The sequence below is a fragment of the Pleurodeles waltl genome, chromosome 5, assembly GCF_031143425.1.
Source record: "Pleurodeles waltl isolate 20211129_DDA chromosome 5, aPleWal1.hap1.20221129, whole genome shotgun sequence".
Taxonomy (NCBI): domain Eukaryota; kingdom Metazoa; phylum Chordata; class Amphibia; order Caudata; family Salamandridae; genus Pleurodeles; species Pleurodeles waltl.
The window spans coordinates 702561394-702585530 of record NC_090444.1 but is presented as its reverse complement, the minus strand read 5'-3'; positions in this window follow the sequence as shown (position 1 = coordinate 702585530).

Here is a 24137-nt window from a genome sequence, read left to right as displayed (position 1 = left end):
TTGTCAGCACATAAAGCTTTGAAGATCTGTAAGAAATGGAAGGAGCAACTCTTTCACACTTCTTACTCAGCCTTTGTCAGAGGGGCGACCATTTGGCTGAATGCTGAGATTCCCTTTGCGGTACATGACACCAGGATAGATGCGGAGGGGCAATATGTGATACTGAAGGGTGCTCTAGACAGGGACATACTGATGTTGGGATGCATATATGCTCCCAACATGGAACACGATGCTTTCCTTGCACACCGCTCCAATGTGCTGGCAGAATGTATATTGGGGGGGATGTTAACATAGTATTAGATAGTTCATTGGACAGGTGGCATCCTCCTCTACTTGGCATGGTTCCGACACGCCAATCTAAGGCCCTGGGGCAGTGGATGGTGGGATGGGGGTCTATCGGATGTTTGGCGCAGTAGACCTGATACAATGCAAGAATACACTTTTTATTTCCACCCTCACCCACTGTATTCTCGACTGAATAGGTTCATATGTCACACTACTCTCCTCCCGACTATAGCACAAGCTGTTCATTTAGGCAAAACACTCCCAGGCCACAACCCAGTGAAATAACTGTCTTTTGGGGGCGCATACCAACTTCAATGCTTACCTGGTGCTTACAGCCATATCTCTTGGAAAATGCAGTGTTTAGGGACACATTAGCCAAGAACATTGATAACTATTTTACTAAAAAGTTTGGCACGTCCTCCTCATTCTTAGTGGAATGTGAGGCCTTCAAGGTAATTGTGAGAGGGACTGCCATCAGTGCTGTTGTTAGGGCAAGACAAGAGATTGTTAGGGAGATTAAGCAATTGGAGGCTAAATTGTGATCCCTGGAACTACGAACATATGTCAGTGATGACAATACACACCCGTTACAGGAGGATCGTAGTAAATATGCCAAGCTGTTAGACCGACTGCGCCTCATAAACCATAAGGCGTATGTGCAGAAGACACATGCTGAAGCTGACAAAGCCGGTGCCTCGCTGGCTCGCATGATTCATATGGATAATCACCCAACAGTAATTTAATCTATACAGGCCCCAGGCAGGTGGCGCTTACAACACAGTTATTAATGGAGCGTTCCATGATTTCTCTGCACAGTTGTATGCTGCTCCCCTTTCCCCAGACCCCAGTGACATTGATGCATTTATTCAACAAGCTCGGCTCCCCAGAGTAACAATAAGAGAGAGGGAATCTCTGAAGGCCCCTATCTCACCTGAAGAAATATGGAATGCCATTAAAAGGTGAGCTAGGAATAAATCATCGGGATCAGATGGGTTCCTGACTGAATTATATGCTATATATGCCTCCAAATTAATACCATGTCTCTGACTATTATACAAATCCGCTATGGAGGAAGGCCACCTTTCTGCCCCCCACCAGGGAGGCGGTGGTGACTTAGTTGGTGAAGCCTTACCGGCCTCCTGCAGAACTTACCTCCTATAGGCCACTATCTCTTTTGAACACTGAATACAAAATATTAAGCAAAACATTAGTTCGTAGGCTACTTCCACTCCTACCGTGGCTCATACATGAGGATCAAAGCAGATTCGTGCCTCGATGAAGCACCTCACTGAATATCCGCAAACTGTTCCAAGTGATGGTGATGACGAGATATCCATATCCACTGGTTAGCTGCAATGGCATTAGATGTCTGCCAAGCATTTGACACTCTGGAATGCGGATACATGTTATTGACATTAACACATTACAATGCCCCACAGTCCTTCATTAACTGGGTCGCTCTTTTATATGGTGACACCACGGCAGGAGCGAAGACGGGATCCCATATATCTGAAACTTAATGGACTGGATGCAAGATGAGGCAGGGTTGGCCATTGCCCCCACTCCTTTTTGCCCTGGCATTAGAACCCTTAGCACAACATATCTGGTGTAGGTCTACCATTTGGGGTATACAAGTGGGGCAAGCGTTACACTCCGTGTCCTTGTATGCCGATGACATGATCCTATATCTCCAAGATTTCAGTGTCAGGCTGCGGGATATGTCAAAAATTACTGTACACTTTTGGTCCCCTTTCGGGGCTGCTTATTGATATAGATAAGTTGCATTCCAGTTTACTGATGTCCCTATAACTACGCAGTTATGTCTCAATAACAGAGTGTTGCCCATAGCCCCACAAACCTTCCGCTAGATGGGCGTCAATGTCTATTGGGACATGAAAGACACCCTTGAAGGCAATCTTGTGAGAACAATAAACTTACTTAGACCTAAAATTGGCTTCTGGACACCTCTGCCTTTGTTGGTCGCAAGCCGGTTGGCCCTGTCTAAAGTGATAATGCAACTTAGACTCCTATATTACTTTGTGAGCCTGGCTGTCCTGGTTCCTGCTGACATTTTCCGACTATTGAACTTGATGTTGATCGAGCTGGTCTGGGGAAGATGCAGGATCGGACTTGCAAAGTTACAGCTCCCCACGACTAAGGGTGGATTAGGAGCTCCGGACTTTAAAGCATATTGGTGGTCATTACAACCCTGGCGGACGGTGTTAAAGCTGCGGAAATACCGCAAACAGGCCAGCGGACAAAAAAAGGAATTATGACCCTGGAGGAAACCGCCAACAAAGACAGCCACTTTAACACTCCGACCGCCACAGCGGTACAGACAAGCAGCGCATCGGTTACCGCCAATAGACAGGCGGGAGACAATGTACCAACCCGCCAATCCGCCACCTTTTCCGGGGCGGATTCACAGTGGATAAAAACACGGCAGAAACAGCTTTTGCTATGGGAAAACGCTCACCTGAACACATCCCACGAGGAACGACGACTCCATGGACCCGGAATTACAAATACTCCCTGCTCTTGTCTTTCTGCTCCTCTATGAACAACAGCTACGTAGGCGCAGAAGACACCAGTGAGTACTGCACCTACGACACGGGGAGGGGGGAGGCAAAAGTTAGGGGGACACCCACCAAACACCCCCACCCTCGCATATCACAACATACACACCAATGCATTCACAAAAATCACAAGAACAACCCACAATCCCCCCAGAAGAATGAAAACACAATGCGAAATTCGGTCAAACATTATAATGTGCCAATATACATGTCATACAAAAATATACTGATATATATTAGAAAATCACTCATAATTATATACAATACGAGAAGTAGTGCAAATATGTACACAACAATGTCCGTGCACCAACAGTCCAAAAATGCATGGGCGAGGCCCACAAACGACACCTGACCACAATCGGAGAGAACACTGCCAGGGCATCAGATAGAAATACTACAGGCACCTCACGGGGAAGGGAAGGGGGGGGGGGACACCTCAGCCAGATGAATGCGAAGCCAGATCCACGACGGGGCACCATGCCCATTGATGTATCCTGGGGAGTGCAAAGCCACAGTCTCTCAAGTCTATACAATGGGTGGCTTACCCACTGTGCCATCCTGGGGAGTGCAAAGCCACAGTCTCTCAAGTCTATACAGTGGGTGGTTTGCCCACTGTGCCATCCTGGGGAGTGCAAAGCTACAGTCTCTCAAGTAGATGCAGTTCTCTACTGGTACTGGGTGGGACTGGTGCCCATACTGGATGAGTCTCCATGTGAAAGTTCCTGTCCTGTCACTGTCCCAGCTGCACATGGGATAAGGATGCCTGATGTGGCGGTCCATTCATTCCTACATGGTGACTGCCCTGTTCAGCGGTGCTTTGCCATGGCAGTCTTTGCCATGGCGGTCTTTGCCCTGTTCAGCGGTGCTTTGCCATGGCGGTCTTTGCCCTGTTCAGCGGTGCTTTGCCATGGCGGTTCTGGACTGTGCAGCGGTGCTTTGCCATGGCGGTCTTTGCCCTGTCCAGCGGTGCTTTGCCATGGCGGTCTTTGCCCTGTTCAGCAGTGCTTTGCCATAGCGGTTCTGGACTGTGCAGCGGTGCTTTGCCTTGGCGGTCTTTGCCCTGTCCAGCGGTTCTTTGCCATGGCGGTCTTTGCCCTGTTCAGCGGTGCTTTGCCATGGCGGTTCTGGTACGGACATTGGTGTGTGGCATGACTTTCCCTACACTGAGCATTGGTGTGTGGCATGACGATCTCTACACTGGGCATTGGTGTGTGGCATGACGTTCCATCATTGCCCAGTGGGGCTGTGGCAGCCAGGGCCCTCCTGGGCTGTGACTCCGGCGGTGGACTCAGGACCAGTGACGATACTTGGGCACTCCTGGGCTGTGACTCTGGCGGTGGTCTCTGGACCAGTGACGATACTTGGGCCCTCCTGGGCTGTGACTCTGGTGGTGGTCTCTGGACCAGTGACGACACTTGGGCCCTCCTGGGCTGTGACTCCGGCGGTGGACTCAGTACCAGTGACGATACTTGGGCCCTCCTGGGCTGTGACGCCGGCGGTGGACTCAGGACCAGTGACGATACTTGGGCCCTCCTGGGCTGTGACTCCGGCGGTGGTCTGTGGACCAGTGACGATACCTGGGCCCTCCTGGGCTGTGACTCCGGCGGTGGTCTCTGGACCAGTGATGACATTTGGACCCTCCTGGGCTGTGACTCCGGCGGTGGTCTCTGGACCAGTGACGATACTTGGGCCCTCCTGGGCTGTGACTCTGGCGGTGGACTCTGGACCAGTGACGACGGTGCTGGCGGTTGTGTCTGGACCGCCGGAAATGATGGCGCACTTCTCCGCCGTGACACTCACAACAGGCTGGCAAGACTTCCTCTGGACCTTCCCCACCTTTGGTGGAGTCACAGCTGACTCTCCAATCCCCTTCGAACCCAGGTCAGTTGTTGTCCCACCAGGAGTCTTAACACGGTCCCGTCATCCACTCTCCAATTTTAGAGCCTTTACAGGGGATGGGCTGCCAGTGCCTTGGCTCCGGGTCCTACTGCCTGCCCTAGTGGCCGGTGCACTCCACAATCCCTGAACACGCACCACTGGTATTGGAGGCTTTTTGGCTGAGGCGCTATGACGGGACTGATGAATTGGAGGGGGGGGGGCAAAAAGGTACATTTTACACAGGGACTGTTTCTGACGAACACTGGGATGGGTAGCTAGAGGGGGTCTGGGAGTGGAGGAAGAGGAGGTGGTTGTAGGAGGTGCTACTTTAGCTGTTTTGGGTGCAGGTGCAGCTACAGGAGGCTGTTGTGAGGTGGATGGATGTTGGGTGAGTGATTGCCGGCATTTGTGTACTTTGGGAGGGGGCGTCACAAACACACTGGGAGAGGACACAGGGGACGTGTAAATGGCAGTGGAGGTGGTGAGTGCAGGTGAGTGGCTTGTGGTGCTGGGTGTCCTGGTGCGATTCCTGGTGCCTGTAGATGTGGAGCATGCAGGTGTGTGTGTAGACGAGACTGGGAGGGAGGAGGGAGAAGAGGAGGAGGGGGACACAGTGAAGACAGTGGATGTTGCTGTGTCTGTATGGGTGTGATGCTTGTGTGAGTGCCTGTGGGATGTGTGGTGCCTATGTTTGCTTGAGCTACTTTTGGGTGTTGACTTGTGTGCATGCTGGTCTGTAGTTGTGCTTGGGATGGGCTGGGCTACAGGGGATTGGGTCTGGGTGGAGGAAGTTGGAGGGGGGAGGCTCGACACAGGGACAATGGCTGCTATCAGTGCTGAGGCCAGAGATTGCAGGGTTCGCTGACGGACAGCCTGACCAGAATGAATGCCCTCCAGGAATGCATTACTGTGTTGTAACTCTCGTTCTACACCCTGGATGGCATTCACAATGGTAGACTGCCCAACAGTGAGTGACCTGAGGAGGTCAATGGCCTCCTCACTGAGGGCAGCAGGGGTGACTGGGGCAGGGCCTGAGGTGCCTGGGGCGAAGGTGATGCCCACCCTACTGGGTGAGCGGGCACGGGGTGAACGCTGAGGGGCTGCTGGGAGGGCGGTGCTGGTAGGGGAGGTGGCGGCTGTACCTGTAGAAGTGGTGCGCACAGATGGTGCCGCCACCACAGGGGAGCTCCCATCGGCGGACGAGTCCGTGTCGCTGGTTGGTGATCCGGTGGCCGACGTGAAGCTCCCCTCGCCCTCTGTCCCACTGGTGCATTCAGAGTCCGTGGTGTGGCCCTCCATGGCCCTGTGGGATGCAGCTCCCTCGTGCTCCGGTGCCACTGTACCTCCGCCTGTTGATGCTGATGTACAAAAGGACAGGGAGAGCAGGAAAAGGGGGGGAGACAGAAGAACGAGAGTTTTAGTGCATAGTATTCCGCTACCGTTTGCGGACAAGACAGACACAGCAGCCCCCTGCATTACGCCGTGCTCCTGCACTCTGCACATGCAATTTCTGGGTTATGGCCTACATGGCAATGGTGGACATCTGCGCACATGGATGCCACAGGGGCAAATATACCTCGACTTGGCACTCTGCTGAGGTGGGGTTGAGTGCCACATTGCCTACATTACGGAGGGGCCTTGCCTACCTAACTCGCCCTGGCCTAGGGACACCCACAGCCCACCTCCCCTACCCAGACACCTCCACTGCACGCAAAGTCCGCAGAATGAGGTTGTACTCACCCCCTTGTGTCTGCTGTGATGTCCTCAAGCGCCCATTCAACTCTGGGTAGGCCACCGCCAGGATCCGGAACATCAGGGGGGTCATGGTGCGACGGGCACCCCTCCCACGTTGGGAGGCCATCCCCAGCTGAGCCTCCGCCGCCTTCTTGCTGTAGCGGCGAATGTCCTCCCATCTCTTCCGGCAGTGGGTGCCCCGTCTGTGGTGGGCCACCAAGGTCCGGACCTCCTTGGCGATGGCACGCCAGATGTCCCTCTTCCGGTGGGCGCTGTTTTTACATGACATGCAAAAGGGAAGAGAAACAGTCATTACCAACTGCACCGTCGTTGTGAGTGGCCCCCTCCCTACTCTGGCCATGTGGCTCATTCATTCCCATGCATTAATGTTCAATCAACTCTGCCCACTTCCCTCTTCCACCCAGCCCTCTCCACCCAGGCCTAGCCCATACAACGTGCTCCCTGTGTTCTAACCTGTTGGTCTGGAGGACCGCAGAGTAGCGTGTACTGGGGAGGACCCCATCCACAAGTTTCTCCAACTCCTCTGCAGTGAAGGCAGGGGCCCTTTCCCCAGACGCAGCAGCCATCGTCGCTTCCGGACCGAGGTCACAGCAGCACTAGCAGTGTAGGTCCTCTCCTGTCGAAGGTCAGGTATCTAGTGATTGAACAGATAGAAAATGGCGGTGACGTCCGCGGCGGTGATGTCCGCGGCGATGCGCATCATCACCGCCGGCGCACCTGTTCATTGGCTCCTGGGACCCATAGGGTCCACTGTTAACCAATGCAGCATTGCGCCGCGGTCTATGACCGCCGACCGCGACGGTGTGCAACGCCAGCGCAGTTACCCCACAATCCCATTGTCCCAGTTTAGAGGTCAGGCAGCCGCCATTTCAGGGGCCCACATGGCTTCATTTACTACTGCGTCACACATAGCTAGGCCTACACTCAACACACATACAGGAAGGGTTTTGTGAGTGGTGTAGTCTTGTGTGTAACTATGGGTACATACCTGGAGGAATAGTGACTGGTTCTTCGCTGTTGTCCTTCGTAGGCACCGTCAGCTGGGACATATGAGAAGATGGCGGAATCCTCCGGTGTACCGACCGCTGGTGGACCTGTTGACAATGGAAGAAAGACATATCATCGTTTGACCGTGCCACTATCCAGGAACTATGTACCCAGTTGGAGCCAGACCTGATGTCACCAATCCGCCATCCGACTGCAATCCCCCCTGACGTGCAGGTGCTGTCAGTGCTCCACTTCCTTGCTAGTGGGTCTTTTCAGACAACAGTGGCCATGTCATCAGGGATGTCCCAGCCTATGTTTTCCAACGTGCTGTCCAGAGTGTTGTCGCCCTGCTGAAACACGTAAGGAGATACATCATTTTCCCTCAGGTGGAGGATTTGCCTACAGTGAAGGGTGACTTCTATGCCCTTGGACATATCCCCAACGTCATAGGTGCCATTGATGGGACCCATGTATCTCTGGTCCCCCCCCACAGGAGTGAACAGGTGTATAGGAACAGGAAGAGTTATCATTCCATGAATGTCCAGATGGTCTGTTTGGCAGACCAGTACATCTCGCAGGTAAAAGCTATGTTCCCTGGCTCAGTGCATGACACCTACATCCTGCGGAATAGTAGCATCCCTGATATGATGGGTCAACTCCAGAGGCACCGGGTATGGCTATTGGGGGACTCTGGTTACCCCAACCTTTCGTGGCTATTGACCCCAGTGAGGAATCCCAGGGCAGAGGAACGGTACAATGAGGCCCATGGGCGGACTAGGAGGGTGATCAAACGCACCTTCGGACTCCTGAAGGCCAGGTTCAGGTGCCTCCATATGACAGTTGGATCCCTATTCTACTCACCGAAGAAGGTGTGCGACATCATCATCGCCTGCTCCATGCTCCATAATTTGGCTTTGCGACACCAGGTGCCTTTTCTGCAGGAGGATGATCCAGATGTCGGTGTTGTAGCAGCTGTGGAGTCTGTGGAGCCTGTGGACAGTGATGAGGATAAAGCTGAGGAAGAAGAAAACGTCAACAGGGAGTCAGTCATACAGCAATATTTCCAGTGACACACAGGTGAGAACATTTTCAGATTTTACATTACATTCACTGTCACACGTCTACCTCTATCCTGTTTGTCTATTTCAATCACAATTTGTTAACTGAGTTGTACCCTTCCATTACGGTTTCACAGGTGTGGTAACCTACTTGTCAACTGCTTGCATCCTTCAAGGGCTTGTGATGTGTGACATAGGTATGTTAGCCTTACAATGGTACAGCCATTATGACACTGTCATTGATAATACAAAGTACAAAATCATAGACTGACTCCAGATTATTTTGTGTTTCAAGGGTGTTTATTTAAGTGCTCAAAAAATGAAGGGGGGTTGTAAATTGGTGATGGTGGTGGAATCTCCATGGCAGAGTCCAGTCTATTAGTCTCACAGGTGCACTGCCCATCTGGGCATAGGAAGTGGGGCTGGGGCAGTTCGAATATGGACAGGGTAACAAAGTGGGACAGTGGGAGGACAATCAGGGTGGTCTCATTTCCTGGCGGGGTCTTGCCATCTTGCTCTGTCCTGTTCCTGGATCTCAGGGACCGCTTGCGTGGTGGTTGTCCGTCTGCAGGGGGTGGGGTGCTGGTGTGGTGGTCCTGTGGCGGGGCATCCTGTCCACTAGCGCCGGCGGAGGTGGTGGGCATTTCATCGTCCTGGCTAGTGTCAGGGGCCCCTTGGAGTTCCACGGTGTCCCTCAAGGTCTGCTGTATGTCCTTGAGCACCCCTACGATGGTGCCCAGGGCGGAGCTGATGGTTCTGAGCTCCTCCCTGAACCCCAAATACTGCTCCTCCTGCAGCCGCAGGGTCTCCTGCAACTTGTCCAGGACCGTCGCCATCGTCTCCTGGGAGTGGTGGTACGCTCCCATGATGGAGGAGAGGGCCTCGTGGAGAGTTGGTTCCCTTGGCCTGTCCTCCCTCTGTCGCACAGCAGCCCTCCCAGTTCCCCTATGTTCCTGTGCCTCCGTCCCCTGGACTGTGTGCCCACTACCACTGCCCCCAGGTCCCTGTTGTTGTTGGGAGGGTGGGTTACCCTGGGTCCCCTGTAGTGGTGGACACACCGCTGATTGACCTGTCCTGGGTAGGGAGGTTTGGGCCCGCTTGGTGGGTGCTGTGCTGATGTTACCAGAGGGTGGAAGGTCGGTGTTGGGCTATGCCTGTGCAAGGGGAACCGACTGTCCTGAGGCCCACGATGGTCCGGGCTGGTCATCAATATCCAGTAGGGCAGAGCTGCTCTCGTCACTTTGGGCCTCTTCTGGGGGTGGAGTGGTGTTGTCTGGACCCTCTGGTGTGGTGACGGTCCTTCGGGTTCCTGCAGGGGCATAAGAGCATGATTATTGCATGTGTGTGTGTAATGGTGTGCAATGGGTGGCTGTGCGTGAACCCCAGTGCAAGCATTCCTGTGTGGGGGTTTGTGGGATGATGGTTGGGGGGGGTGTTCTGGGTATGTGCAGTGAGCATGCTTTTTTGAGGGGTGACCATGCTTAGTTATGTCATGCAGGGCTTGGTGTTGGGATGGGTGGTTTGTGTTATGGGTACATTAGTGATGAGTTGGAGTGATAGGGGAGGGGGTGAGGGTGGGGGGTGTGATAGCATGCACGTAGGGTGGGGGATCTGATAGTTGAGATTTGACTTACCAGTGTCCCATCCTCCACCGACTCCTCCGAGGACCTCAGGATGCAGGATGGTCAAGACTTGCTCCTCCCATGTTGTTAGTTGTGGGGGAGGAGGTGGGGGTCCGCCGCCAGTCCGCTGTACCGCGATGTTGTGCCTGGAGACCACTGAACGCACCTTCCCCCGTAGGTCGTTCCACCTCTTCCTAATGTCGTCCCGATTTCTTGGGTGCCGTCCCACAGCGTTGACCCTGTCAACTATTCTGCACCATAACTCCATCTTCCTGGCTATTGATGTGTGCTGTACCTGTGAGCCAAATAGCTGTGGCTCTACCTGTACGATTTCCTCCACCATGACCCTGAGCTCCTCCTCGGAGAAGCGGGGGTGTCTTTGGCGTGCCATGGGGTGGTGTGTGTGATGTGTGGGGTGGTGTATGTGTTGATGAGTATGGTGGGTGTAGTGGTGTGTGGTGTTTTGTGCGTGGAAGTTGTGTGGGTGATGGTGTTGTGTGCCTCTGTGTGATGGGGTTGTCAATTGCTGTGCTGTCTCTCTGGCCTTCTTTCAGAATTTGTGGTCGTAGGGGTTTGTGGGTGATGTGGGTGTGTGTTTTATATAGTATTGGGTGTGTGGGAGTGTTGTTTGTATGTGTATCAGGTGTTATATTTCAAATTGTCCAATGTGGCGGTGTTTTGTAGATGTGTGTGTATTTTGAGCGCGGCGGTGTGTACCGCCAATGGAATACCGCGGTTGAAAGACCGCCGCGTGGATTCGTGGGTCGTAATAGCATGGGAGTGTTTCCGCATGTTTATCGCTGACCTTTGGTGTGGCGGTGTTGTGTGGGTGTCTGAATTTCGGCGGATTCCGAGATGTGTGTCATAATAGCTGTGGCGGTCTACCGCGGCCGCGGCGGTGTATTGGCGGTCTTCTGCACGGCGGTAAGCGACTTTTACCGCCAATGTTGTAATGACCCCCATTGTATTGCGGGCCAATTGTAATCGCTGGAATACTGGCAGTCTGGATGCAATATGGCCGAAATAGATTACATTCCGGCACAGATCGATCATGGACAGTTGCATAGACTACTATGTCCAGGGGTAGACCTACTGAAACCATGCCCTCTTCTATTGCAAATAGCACTCGCGTACTGGAGGTTGTTAATGAAGTGCACCACCACACCCACACCGTATGCGCAGAATGTGCCCATCCGAGGACTTCCTATTGCTTCAGGCCCACTTACAGCATCCCGGATAGCACTGTGGGAGCGTGAGGGGGTCACAACAATAGGGGCTTTTTTTCATGACAGCACACTGATGTCCCAAGCCGATTTTACTCATTTACACGGACTCCTTGAGTCTTTCTTCTTACTACATATGGGCATACTGCGATATGTGCGGCAGCACTGGTCCCCTGGCAGTGACGAACCCCCCCCACACACAGACTTTTACAGGCAATCCACTCTATGGGCAATGGAAGACACACAGAGCCAGATTTAAGAGAAAAGTATGGTACACTTTGCTGCGCCAAATTTGGCAGTGTCACACACCGTTAATTTCACAACACAGGGATGTGCCATATTTAGTGGAATACGGCTCAACCTTGTGTTGCCTCTTGCACAGGTGCTGAATTTGCTGCCATACGTTAACCCACCCATCCTTTCACTGCAGTGCAAGGATGGATGCGTTGAGGGAAAAATTGTTTTTGTGCAGGAAGGAACACCTTCGTGCACAAAAACAATCTTCAGTGGCGATTAGCTCTTTTTACATGTGCTGCAAAACGCAGCACACATAGAAAGTGCAAAAAATGAGGAGAAATTAAAGCATTTGTGATGTTGTATGTTCAAGGATCTAAAGAAATTGCTCATAATTTCAGAAATGAATTGAGGAACATTATCAGTGTCACTTTCTTGAGGAATTCCCTCTCTTGCAAATACCTCACTGCAAAATCCTATCACCATCTCTGATTTTATTTCATCAACAATCCAGACCTCTAGCCATTTAGAATAGTAGTCAACCGTTAATATAGCATATTCACCCTTCAAACCATGTTTATTGAAAGGAACACAAATATCGATACCAAGATTCCGCCAAGCATCTTCAAGACATGTCATAGGCACTATGGGAGATTCCCTTACGGTCCAGGATTTATCACTATTCAAATAGATTGCACAATTCCTTCTAAATCTTTCTATATCTCTATCCATGGCTGGCCACCAGAAGACTAATCATGCTTAACGTTTGATTGCAGACATACCTCCATGTCCTTCATGTAATAATGGGATAAGGTCTTTCATGGAGTGAATTAGGAACAAGCAAATGTTCACCTCTATACGCAATGTCATTGATCACCGAATTTTTTTCCATATCAGTTTGTATTTCCCCAATGCATCATCATTAATCCATTCTTTTCTCCATTCATTAGTTACATTATTTTTGATTTTTGTTAATCCCTCATCTGATGATACCGCATTCAACCATTTATTTCTTGAAATAGCACAATCAGATAAGATATCTGTTGTTTCTACCTTCCAATTCTCATAATCTTTGCTTGCATCAATTCCAGCATCAGAAAGCTTTATAGGTAGGTGTGAAAGACAATCTGCCTAACTGTTTCTTGCACCAGGTACATACTTGACCCTGAATACAAATTCTTGCAACCTCAACAACCATTTAGCTTTGCAAGGTGTAGATTTTGCACTTCTTTTGGTTGAAAAAACTTTTATTGAGGGCTAACGATCCGTGCTTATTTCAAATTTCACTCCTCACAGATATGTTCTGAAATGCTGAATGCCTCGCCAGCTGGCAAGGGCTTCCTTCTTGATGACTGAGTAGTTCTGTTCAGCACATTTGATGTGCTTGAAGCATGAGCCACAATTCTTTCTTTGCCGTGATGAAAATGCAACAATACTGCACCCAGGCCAAATGCACTGTCTTCAATACACAAGATGGTCTTATATTCTAAGTTGAATGGTTTTAAAATTAGAGCTGCGATTATGCTTTCTTTGATTTGTGAAAATGATCTTTCACATTTACTGGACCAAACACATTTATGTCTTTCTACCAACACATCACACTTTTTGCAACATGTTCACTTAAAACATTAGTAGCTCTTTCATATGTATTTTTTTAAGTTTAAGGAGAAAGTTTATTGAAAAATCATACAATATACGAAATGGAATGAAATAATACAATAGCAGTTCAATTTCATGAGAAACGCATATTAGTAGAACACTTTAAATATATCAATACTTTAAAACATAAGTACATATTATAGGAGAGAGTTAAATCTAAGTAAATACATTCAGATAGGGAGAGAAACACAATTCATGGTGGTTTAGAGACCTCCTCATTTCTAGGAAAATTAGTGCACGAAAAATAAGCCAAAGAGTTTAGGTAATTTGTAATGGGTAACCATAACATGTCTCTTTTAATAGCGAGGGAGATGGGGGATACATAGGCTCTATCCAGCCTATGATTATGGCATACACCATACTACCAAGCCTGAAAGGATAATTGAGACGAATCCTTCCAATTTTTTGTTATTCGTTGTAAAGCAACAGCCAACAATAAATCCAATATTACAATAGATCTTTTGGGAAAACAAGACCAATCAGCTGCAAGGCCACCTAGAAATATATTTGCAAAGCTCAAAGGAGTTTTAGTTTTAAAAATTGTAGTAATTTGACTCCATACTTTAACCCAAAATTGAAATGTATAAAGACATTCAAAAAGCATGTTTTAAGTCCGGAGACCGGCTTATTACAGGACCAAGAAGAGGACGAAAAGTTAGAATTCATTTTATCTAAAGAAGAAGGTGTCATTAGCTGCTCTAGAGGACTTCCGTATTTTAATCCACTCTTTATTCCATAAAGAAGGTGAAAGTGAAATATCCAAATTCTTCTCCCACTGCATTTCTATTGCTGATTTAGGCCTATCTTCAGAAAGAGCTTTAATAGTTTGATAAAGACAAGAAGCTGATGCAGATTGTAATAACAAATTCTTAATTGGAACAGGATGGGCCAAAGGTGCTTGCTGAACTGAAAAAGATTGAAATAAACTATTTATAACATGTATTAGAGTGTTATATTTTTTGTGAAAAGAGGATGGAAACGAAAAAAGAAATTGTGCCTGTACAAAAGAAAGAGGGGAATCATTTTCAAATAATTGGTGCACCCATCTTAACCCCTTCAAATGCCACGATTTTCAATGAATGGTTCTATTATTCAACTTAATGAGCTTATTGTACCAAATTGACAAATTTAAAAACTGCACCTTATCGTTGTTGTATGAAGCAAAAACGGGCTGCAAAATTCTACAGGAGTTGTTATAATCGGGAGGGAGATAGATGTTGGTTTATTTGACAGAGTCAATACCTCAGGAAACGTGAAGGGAACAACAACAGTCTTTTCAACTTCAACCCATAAGGGTAAAAAAGCAGAATCATCATCCTTCAATAAACAAGAAGCTTGCTTAATAGAAAAAGCCATATGATAAGAGCAGAGATTCGGAAAGTTAACCTTTCCGCTGTATTTAGGTCTCATTAACTTTTGGAGGGACATTTTGGGTTTCTTATTATTCCATAAGAATTTTATTTAAATAGAGGTCAGCTTCTTAAAATAAAAACATGGGATATTATTTGGAATGTTTGATAAATAAAAAGGATTACAGGGAGTAACATCATTTTGAGAGAATCTAATCTACCCCACCAGGATAAAAATAAAGGGTTCCATTTAGAAATAAGAGAATCAAGAACAGAAAATAATTGCAAAAAAATTACAAGAAATTGTATCTTTAAAAGAGGGTTTAAACCATAAACCAAAATATTTAATTTTATCATTATTCCAATGAAAATTAGAGGATTTAAAATCTTCAGGAAAGCAGAATTTATTTAGTGGAAGTATTTCACACTTGTCTTCATTTAACTTGTACCCTGAAATAGAAGCAAAATTCTGTACTTCGGACAGAAAAGTAGGAATTGAAGATTTCAGATTTGATACAAAAGTAAAATGTCATCAGCATAAGCCAAAAATTGTATCTGTCTTTCCCCATATAGGAAACCATGCAAGTTTGGATTAACTCTAAGTTTCGATAAAAAAGGTTCCAAGGCAAGAACAAACAATAGCGGTGACAACGGACATCCTTGACAAACTCCTCTATGAAGTGGGAATGAGGGATAAATAATACCATTTAGAAAAAAAGCGGCTTCAGGAGAGGAATACAATAACATGATTAAATTTATGAATTTAGCTCCAAAGCCAAACCATAAAAGCGTTGAAAAAATAAAAAAACAATTAGCACGATCAAAAGCTTTTTCAGCATCTCGAGCTATTGCAGATAGAGAATCCTTATACGTCACAGACTTACTTAAAATATTAAAAATAGGCGTGTGTTGTCCGATAGTAAGCCTCCTTTAATAAAGCCAGACTGCTCTTTACCAATTAACTTAGGTAAAATCAATTCCAGACGCATAGCAATAATTTTAGCAAAAAGTTTATCATCCAAATTTACTAGAGCTATAGGTTTATAATTATTAGTTATTTTTAGGTATAAGAACTATTAAGGCTTCCTGAAAAGACCCTCCAGAGGATTTTGTTTCCTGGGCCTGGGGCTTTACCTTTTTTAATAAGATTTAGTGCACTGAGAATGTCCTTAATAGAAATATCATTATCAAGATCAGAAAAATCAAAAGAGGGAAGTAAAGGTGGATTAATGGTAGACAAGTATTGATTAATAAGATCTTGTGTGGGAACATAATCAGGAGTATACAACTGTGTGAAGAAATAAACGATTCATCCAAAATTTCTTTGTTCTTAGGTAGTAAAAGGTTGGAGAAGTTATAAATAGATTCTGTCTTTGTTATATCTTTTTCATTTTAAGATAATTTGCTAGACGTTTTCCTGATTTGTTTTGGCCCCCGTAATACTTAGCACTAGACTTAAGAAGATAAGAATTAGAAATATCAGTCAAGTTTTTATTGAAAGTAAATTTAGCTTGAAGTAAGTCAGTAAGACAACTCGTAGATTTGGAAGAGTAGTAGAGGTTTTCTAATTGTTTGATACGATCCATTAAAATAGTAATTCTTTATTAGCCGTTTTCCTTTTGTTGGCAAAATAAGATATAATAAAATCCCTAGAGGCCGCTTTGAATGTATCCCAAATAATTTGAACAGAAATCTGAGGGGTATAATTTCCTACAAAGAACTGTGTAACAAATTTCTCAAAAAGCTGAGTAAAATTAGTATTGAGAAGTAGTTACTTATTATATCTCCATCTATTACTTGGCTGATTATGTGCTATAAGATCAAAGTCCATGCTCATGGGAGCATGATCTGAGATTAATATGAAACCAATTTCCGAACTCAAAACGTGTTGTTCAAGGTGTTGTGAAACTAACAAATAATCAATCCTCGATTGGGAAGAATGTACTGGGGGAAAAAAGGAAAATTCCTGTAATGTGGGGTTACACAATCTCCAAATGTCCGTTAATGCTCTTTGTTTAATCATGGAGGTGAACTGTGAAAATATGGTGGATGGAACAAATCTAGAATTGGATTTGCGATCAAGAAAGGGGTCCATAACCATATTACAATCTCCTCCAAAAATCAAATATTCATCTGAAAGAGTCATTAACTTAGCTAATATTTCATTCCAAAAGGATTTATCAGGTTGGGTTGGAGCATAAACATTAAATATAGTTAAAGGTACTTTTTTAATAGTCATTGAAATTTTAACCCATCTACCCTGATCATCTGAATCTTGAGAAAAATCAGAAATGTTCAAGGCTTTATGACACAGTATAGTAACCCCATTTCTTTTCCCCATACCCGGAGAAGCAAAAACATGACCTACCCATTGTCTTTTAAGTTTGGCCACCTCATTACCTGTTATATGAGTCTCTTGCAACAGAGAAATATCAGGTTTCAATTGTGAAATATGTGTTAAAACTCTTTGACGCTTTATTGGGGATCCCAAACCTTTAACATTCCATGAAAGAAATCTAATTGTTATTTAATATAGAGAATATGTAAAATCACCATGAAAATAATGCATATAAACCACATATTAGTATGGAGAAATTGAACCAAAAGAAAACATTTGGTGTACAGAAAATAAAAAATAGAACTATGAACATGAGAAAATAGAAAAAAGAAAAGAAAAGGAGGAAAAATAGTAAAAGCAAAGGAGATGAAGTTAAAGAAAACAAACAAAACATAATAGAGAAGGAAACATGAAAACTACAGAAAAAATATAGAACGAGCAATAAAAACATACCTATAAGACAAAAACAACGTGAGGGTGGTGAAACCACAGAGGGAAGATGACGTAACCTTCACTCCACGACTGCAGATACGGAAGGGAAGAGAGATCCGGCCACACAGGTTGTTACCACAAATGACGGGCACGTTAAAGCATTAAGATCTAAAAAGAGAGGAACATAGGAATCATTCAAATCACTTAGGTCATTGAACACACTTAAGAATACATGAACCAATAATGGGCATATCCATAAAATAATAGCAAAAATAGAAGAAAAAAAATCAATACAATAGTCAAGTCTCTGATATTTTGGAAGTGTCCATTGTTTCACCTCTACAAGACTCATTAAATTGCTGAAGTAATACTGGATCATCATATGTTGTGGACTTATTATTGTAAGTCACCTTGAACAAACATGGATGAAAGACACCATACCGAGCATTAGGTGACTTTAATGCCAGACGCATATCCAGAAATTTCTTTTGTTTGCTCGCTGTCGACTTAGCATAATCCTGAGCAAAAAAGAGATTGGAACATGACCACGTGATCCGACCTTTATCTCTTGCTGCTCTGAGAACCTTTAGCAAGTCCACATATTCCAAAAAATGAAGAATTATTCCTCTTGGTTTCTTTGACGTCGAAGCCAAATGCAAAGGATGACCAAGTCTATGCGCTCTTTGTATATTCAAAACAGGAGAAGTAGTCAGGTCCAGAATCTTGGACAGAAATGCTTGAAAAAAGATAAAGAGTCTGAACCTTCAATTCCTTCATGTAGACCGTAAATACGTAGATCATTACTACGGTTCCGATTTTCGATATCCTCTGCATGCTTTTTCAACATAGTAACTTCAGATTGTATAGATTGAATAGCCACAACTGAATCCTCAAGCACTTCCACTCTTTGTTCCACACAAGAGACTCTGTTCTCCACAAGAGACCATTTGTGGTCCAATATTTGTAATTGTTTATTTGCATCTTCCATATAGGGTTTAAGCGCCCTTATTTCCTCAAGGAGTAACTCCATAGATATGGGTTCAACAACTTTAATAGGAGATGGAGGATCCTTTTTAGCTCGCTTATTCGTGGACATTGAAACCGCTACCGGAAGCTTAGACGAAAATTTATTAACAAGAATAGTAGGAGAAACAGGGGTTGAAGGTGTAGCATCCAGAGAAGTAGCTCCTGTACTCTTCATATTTGATAAAGGAGCAAAAGAGTTGTACAAAGGAATATTATCAGAACTTTTATTGCTCTGTACTTTGTTAGTAGACAATTGAAGGTTCCTAGATCTGCCCCTAAGAAAAAATATATAATTCTGCCCAAAATATACTAAAACATATACTTTATGAAGCAAGAGTTCACCTCAGAAGAAAGAGTAGAGCGAAAAATAAAATAAAGCTGGACAAAATCCTCCGAAAGGCCAGGCACAGTGAGTAGAGGGCATAAAAATACACTTTCAGATCAAAAAAGTGTAAAAAGAATCCTTCAGGCAGCGTAGCACGAGTGAAAAAGAAAATTGTGAGGTAAAAAAACATTTTTGAAAAATGGTGGCCACAATGAATTCCTAACATGCCTGCCATGAAAATCAGAAAGTAGAGCATAAAAATACTTTTTAAGTCCTTTTAAGGGGAACAATGCGTTCCATGCATGTTTCCCTAATTTTCTGCACTGCAGGAGTATGTAAATATGCCCCAGAAAATCGTCCGGCTCTTCCGACTCCCGCCGCAGTCACGGAGCTCTGCGGAAGGCAGCCATCTCAAAATGGCGTCATGTCACGCCCCTCTTTCATATGTATTCTGATTATCATCATCTTCATCCTCTATTACTTCAGGAGAAGGCAAACTTCTTAAACTTTTCCTGCCTTCAATACCCAAATTGAGTTTAAGCAATGCTAATTGTCTTTTAAAAGTGAAGGTTTCACCTCCTTTTGCTTCTAAATATGCCTCAAAAGCATCCTTCCAATCCTCCCCGGACACTGTGGGTTGAACTGGTTGTTGTAGGGACATAGGAGGAGCATTTACAGATTTCATAATGACAGTAGAAACTGTCATTTAAAACAAAACTAATATAATAAAGTGTTGCTATTGTTAAGTGGGGTTTAAGATAATTAGTTTTGTTATGAAATAACAAATTAAGTAGTCACTGTTGTCTCAAAATGGTTATTTTCATCATAAAATAACAAATTAACATAAATAAAATAGTCATCATTGTCGCTGATTAGTTTTCATAGGGGATGACAGGAAACAGTATTCAGAAGTCGATGTATACCGACACTCTTTGTTGTGATTAAGTTTGAATGGCTCTTTTTTGTCTTGGAAACCTTGGTCCTTCGTCGCTGGCACAATGAAAAGAAGCTTGTGATAAGCGTAGTACATGTAGATAAAAAACAGCTATGCCGAACGTTTCGTTGTATGGCGCACATACTATCAATATTGTTGTATTTGTCTAGTGCGCTCGCAACGCATAGTCTGTGCTCACGGCTTTCCTTGAGAGATGCTCTTATGGTAATAAATATGTGGCGCTCGTGGCTTGATTTTCAAATCGTAGTACGCTCATGCTAATAAATATGTGGCCCTTACAGTTCAGCTTTCAAATCGCAGTTCAAATATGCTCATTTCAATGAAGAGTACGTGCTTGTGGTTGTTGCAAGATACTCAAAAGCAACAGTTGAAAGGCATTTTGTTTTAACATGACGGACGAATACCCAAAATAAATCACGACAACTCAGGGATACTGATACGCCAGTCAACATTAGCCACCACTGAGTACAGCAGACTAAAGTTCACAATACACTCTCCTAATTTCGACAGCTTTCATAACGAATGCACAGGATATTAAAATCGTCATAATTCCTGAAAGTCTTTCTTCTTGCAACAACAATTGTTTAGGTCAATGACTCACTGTTTTGTTAGTTTTCTTAGCATCCGCTTCACTTCTTCCTCTGGTTTGTGTTTCTTTGCACACATGTATATTTCTAGTAGACGGGGTCCAGCAGCTTGAACACTCATCGCCAATTAAGAAAAGCAGATGTCATGATTTGAAGAGAGCTTGTTTAATAAACTCAAGATAATAAGCAACACAACTGGACCCCAAGTGCGAGGCTCCCAACTGCTCTTTTCCAGCCTCTCTCATCCATGGAACACTCCCCAAGGTTCCATGCATTCAAAGCGCTACAAGATTCACTTAAAGTCATAGACAGGAACACATATCTATACATAGTTAGCATGAATCTAAACCTAACTGTTTAGATGCAACAATAACATTTGGAATGTTAGAAAGAAAGCAGAAGGCTTGTTGCCGGAAACGCACAAAATAAAGTAATTGTAGGCATTGACAGTGCATATAGGTTGAGACCCAAAGACCACTGAAAGACAAACACCTACTACTTTTAACATTCTAACAAAATTCTTGTCATTTCAGCATAGGTAAGAAATTCTGAGGGAAGCAAGATAAATGTTCCCAGTGATCTTCCAAGATGACTGGGTTTTCATATTACATGATGTGGCACAAAACACCCTAATTAAGTTAACGTTTTTGAAGTACACAGCAGAGGCCCTGAACCACAAGGAAGTCTTTTATAGGTATACATTCCCTTGTGGGATTTTTTCTAACTTGATTATAAAAACTAACATGTCTTTGTGCTGAATAACAGTGTTAGCACGTCGATCCTTAATAAGTAAACATACAAGGGGACGCGCATAGGTCGATGAACCTTTTGACTTGTTCATGATGTTCTTACCATAGTTCCAGAACAGAAACAATAATCAGTACACAGTAATCAATAATCATTAGACAAATCAATTATCAATGGAGTCAGTAATTATCACACACCATGAGCTTTCAGCCATGAATAACCACACCGTTTAGTAAGGTTCAGAAAGTTTATTTTCCTTATATTAACAATGCTAAAGTCATGTAGATTAATCTCAAGATCAAATGAAACACATATAAAAACAATACTGGTTGTCCAAAGCGACGGAAGAAACGCAATAAAATCAAGGCGTGAATCACAACACATCCTAAAACAATGGTGCAAATTAATAGCAAAGTCAGCTGCAATAGAGATATATGATACATAGAATTCAGCAAGATAGCTCGTGAAACATTTGGCCCTTGCAATTTGTCATTTATCATGTGAATAGCCTCAACTAACCCAGATTAGCATCAGCATGTTGGACTTCATGTAAAACAATATATAACACAAATTTAGAAAAATATCTAACTAGAGAAAAATATCAAGACAGAGCAGTTGGTACTTAGAAAGTAAAGGCATAAAAAGCAATTCAGTCACATAGTCATATTTACCTATCCACTGTATGGGTCAACAAGCAGAATCAGTCTTCGTCTTTAGGTCATCAATCGATCAGCAAAGAATCAGGCTCTCAGTCAGAAAGTATGAGCCCAATGACATAATCTAGAATCTCTTCTTCCTCCTCAATATCGCATCCCAAACGCGGTAAGGTTTGCCTAAAATCTAAATAATTCTCCTTTTGCATGGTTATATCAAAGTCACCTAAGCTATCCCCTAATTTCCTATTGGTCAATTAATCGTACGTTTGTAAACTACCCAATAATATTTCTATACCAAATCTATGAATTCTAATATTTCACTCTTCACACGAAGTTGATTGGTCAGCTTTACGATGTTCTCATCATCCGGCTTGTCAGGTAACAAATTTGTTGCACCTTCATCCCCTGTCAGTGTCTTCATTGTTTGCGTCCTGGGAAAGTACTTCTCTGACATATTACACACAGCTTGTTACAATTTTAGGGACATCGTCTCCTGTTAGTTGGTTCTCATGGAAAGCTTCTGCTAAGCACTTTTAATAAGACATAGGACATTTCACAGTTTAATTCACTTGGTCAGCATTTTACTCAAACGCTAAGAAATGCAGCTTCTGCATGAGGCCTAGCAAAATAGGCCAAGACACTCACTAAGTTAAGGCCTACAATTAATAAGTAAGAACATACTTTAATTTTCTACTTAATTAATTATTCAAAATACATAAACATTCATTAATAATTTCTAATTAAGACACCTACTTCAGCAACAGTAACAGTCTGAATAGGGTCGTGAGAAAATGATACTCTGTGGCTTCGACTGAGACCATGGAAAAGAAGCTGAAACAATCCCACAGCAAAGGCAGACACAAAGACAATGATTCGGCATACAAGGAAGGCCCAGAGATCAAACTGTGATCCACGGGTTAAACTAAATGACTGTCTCCAGTTAAATAGTTGACATAGTCTTTGACCATTGATGGCGGTAATAATAGAACAGTTAAAGGGTACTGGGGAGGTAGGCCTAAGAGGCATAAAGCAAACAACACAAACAATCCTGATGGAATTGTTTTAGAAAACCTTTCAATAATATATTCGGTGATTGATCAAATAGATTCAATCACGGGACTCCATCAAAATCAAAAGTCACGCAAAACAAAATAATAGAAAATAGTAAAGAGTAAGAGTTGTACTTAGTGCTGGGATAAAATATCTTTTTATATATTAATGTAAGTGTATCATCCTTGAAAGCCAATAATATATTAAAATAACAAACACTTGCAGTTTTTGAAATAGAAAAACAACAAATCTTATTATATGGTTTCATTTGAAATGATCTTGAGGTTTCATAGGATACAAATGGCAGTGGTAATAAGCATCAAAGTTGTTTTACAGGCAGTATGTGTAGACCTTTAATAAGATCAAGTGAATGATCCCAACATCCCCAACACCACCCTGCTCTTGCACAAAGCTTCCCAGATAATAAGTGCATATCATTACATGAGTACAATTCAGTCAGAGCCTTTAAAAAGAGTAGCTAAAAGGACCCATCATTCAGCCATGCTCACACTCAATCTTATTAAACAGTTGAAACCAATTTCCTGGTGGGGTCACTTAGCATTTGTTACACGATAAGGTCTAAACGTATTTTATGTATCATTAGTGTTTTCCAAGAGTAGACCCTGCATTATTGAGAACAGCTAATCAAACAAATCAAAAAAGAGTCAGTGCCCAGAGTACATGTGGCATTTTTATTTAAATTGTAAAGGTTTATGTGGGACAGAAGGATGACGTTTCAGTCTCCTAGTGGATCAAAATCATCAGACAATCTTCAGGGCACAAGAAACTGAATAGGACCATCAGGTCTGCACAAAAACTTGCTAGTAATGTATTTGTTTGGTCTGTGACCCTACTGTTGGAATTTTGAACTGTCTCTTGCACCTGTGTTCAATGATGCCATTTAACATGTGCTTACAGAGTAATGTGTGAGGTTAGGGGTAAGGATAGGTGGAACTCATGGAATTTGATCCTGTGACTTCAGCAGAGTTCCAAAAAAAGGTCCACGAGATTCCGCTGAGTTCCACCAATGGGTGGAAATATGTACGCCTGCCTGCTTGCGTTGTGATTTAGCGTCAGGAGTGTGTTCTGCACTGAAAAATCAATGTGAATGACACCCGGTGGCATGCCAGAGGGCACAGCTTCTTGAGTTGATGTTGCTGCCGCTTGAGTAGATTTTCTACCGAAGCTGCAGCTTTCTGACTGCAAATGGTGTGCGATCACCCACATTAGAAAAGTTTTTCTGGATGTTCTCGTAGCAACCGAAAATCGTGCTAGGGGATGCTAAATCTCACTTGAACTCACCAACTTACCATTTTGGCATGCAAGTGAGAAGAAATTCTGCCATGTGGCGATCGGACTAATTTGGCTGGAATGTCTTTTTAGATGAGCAACACA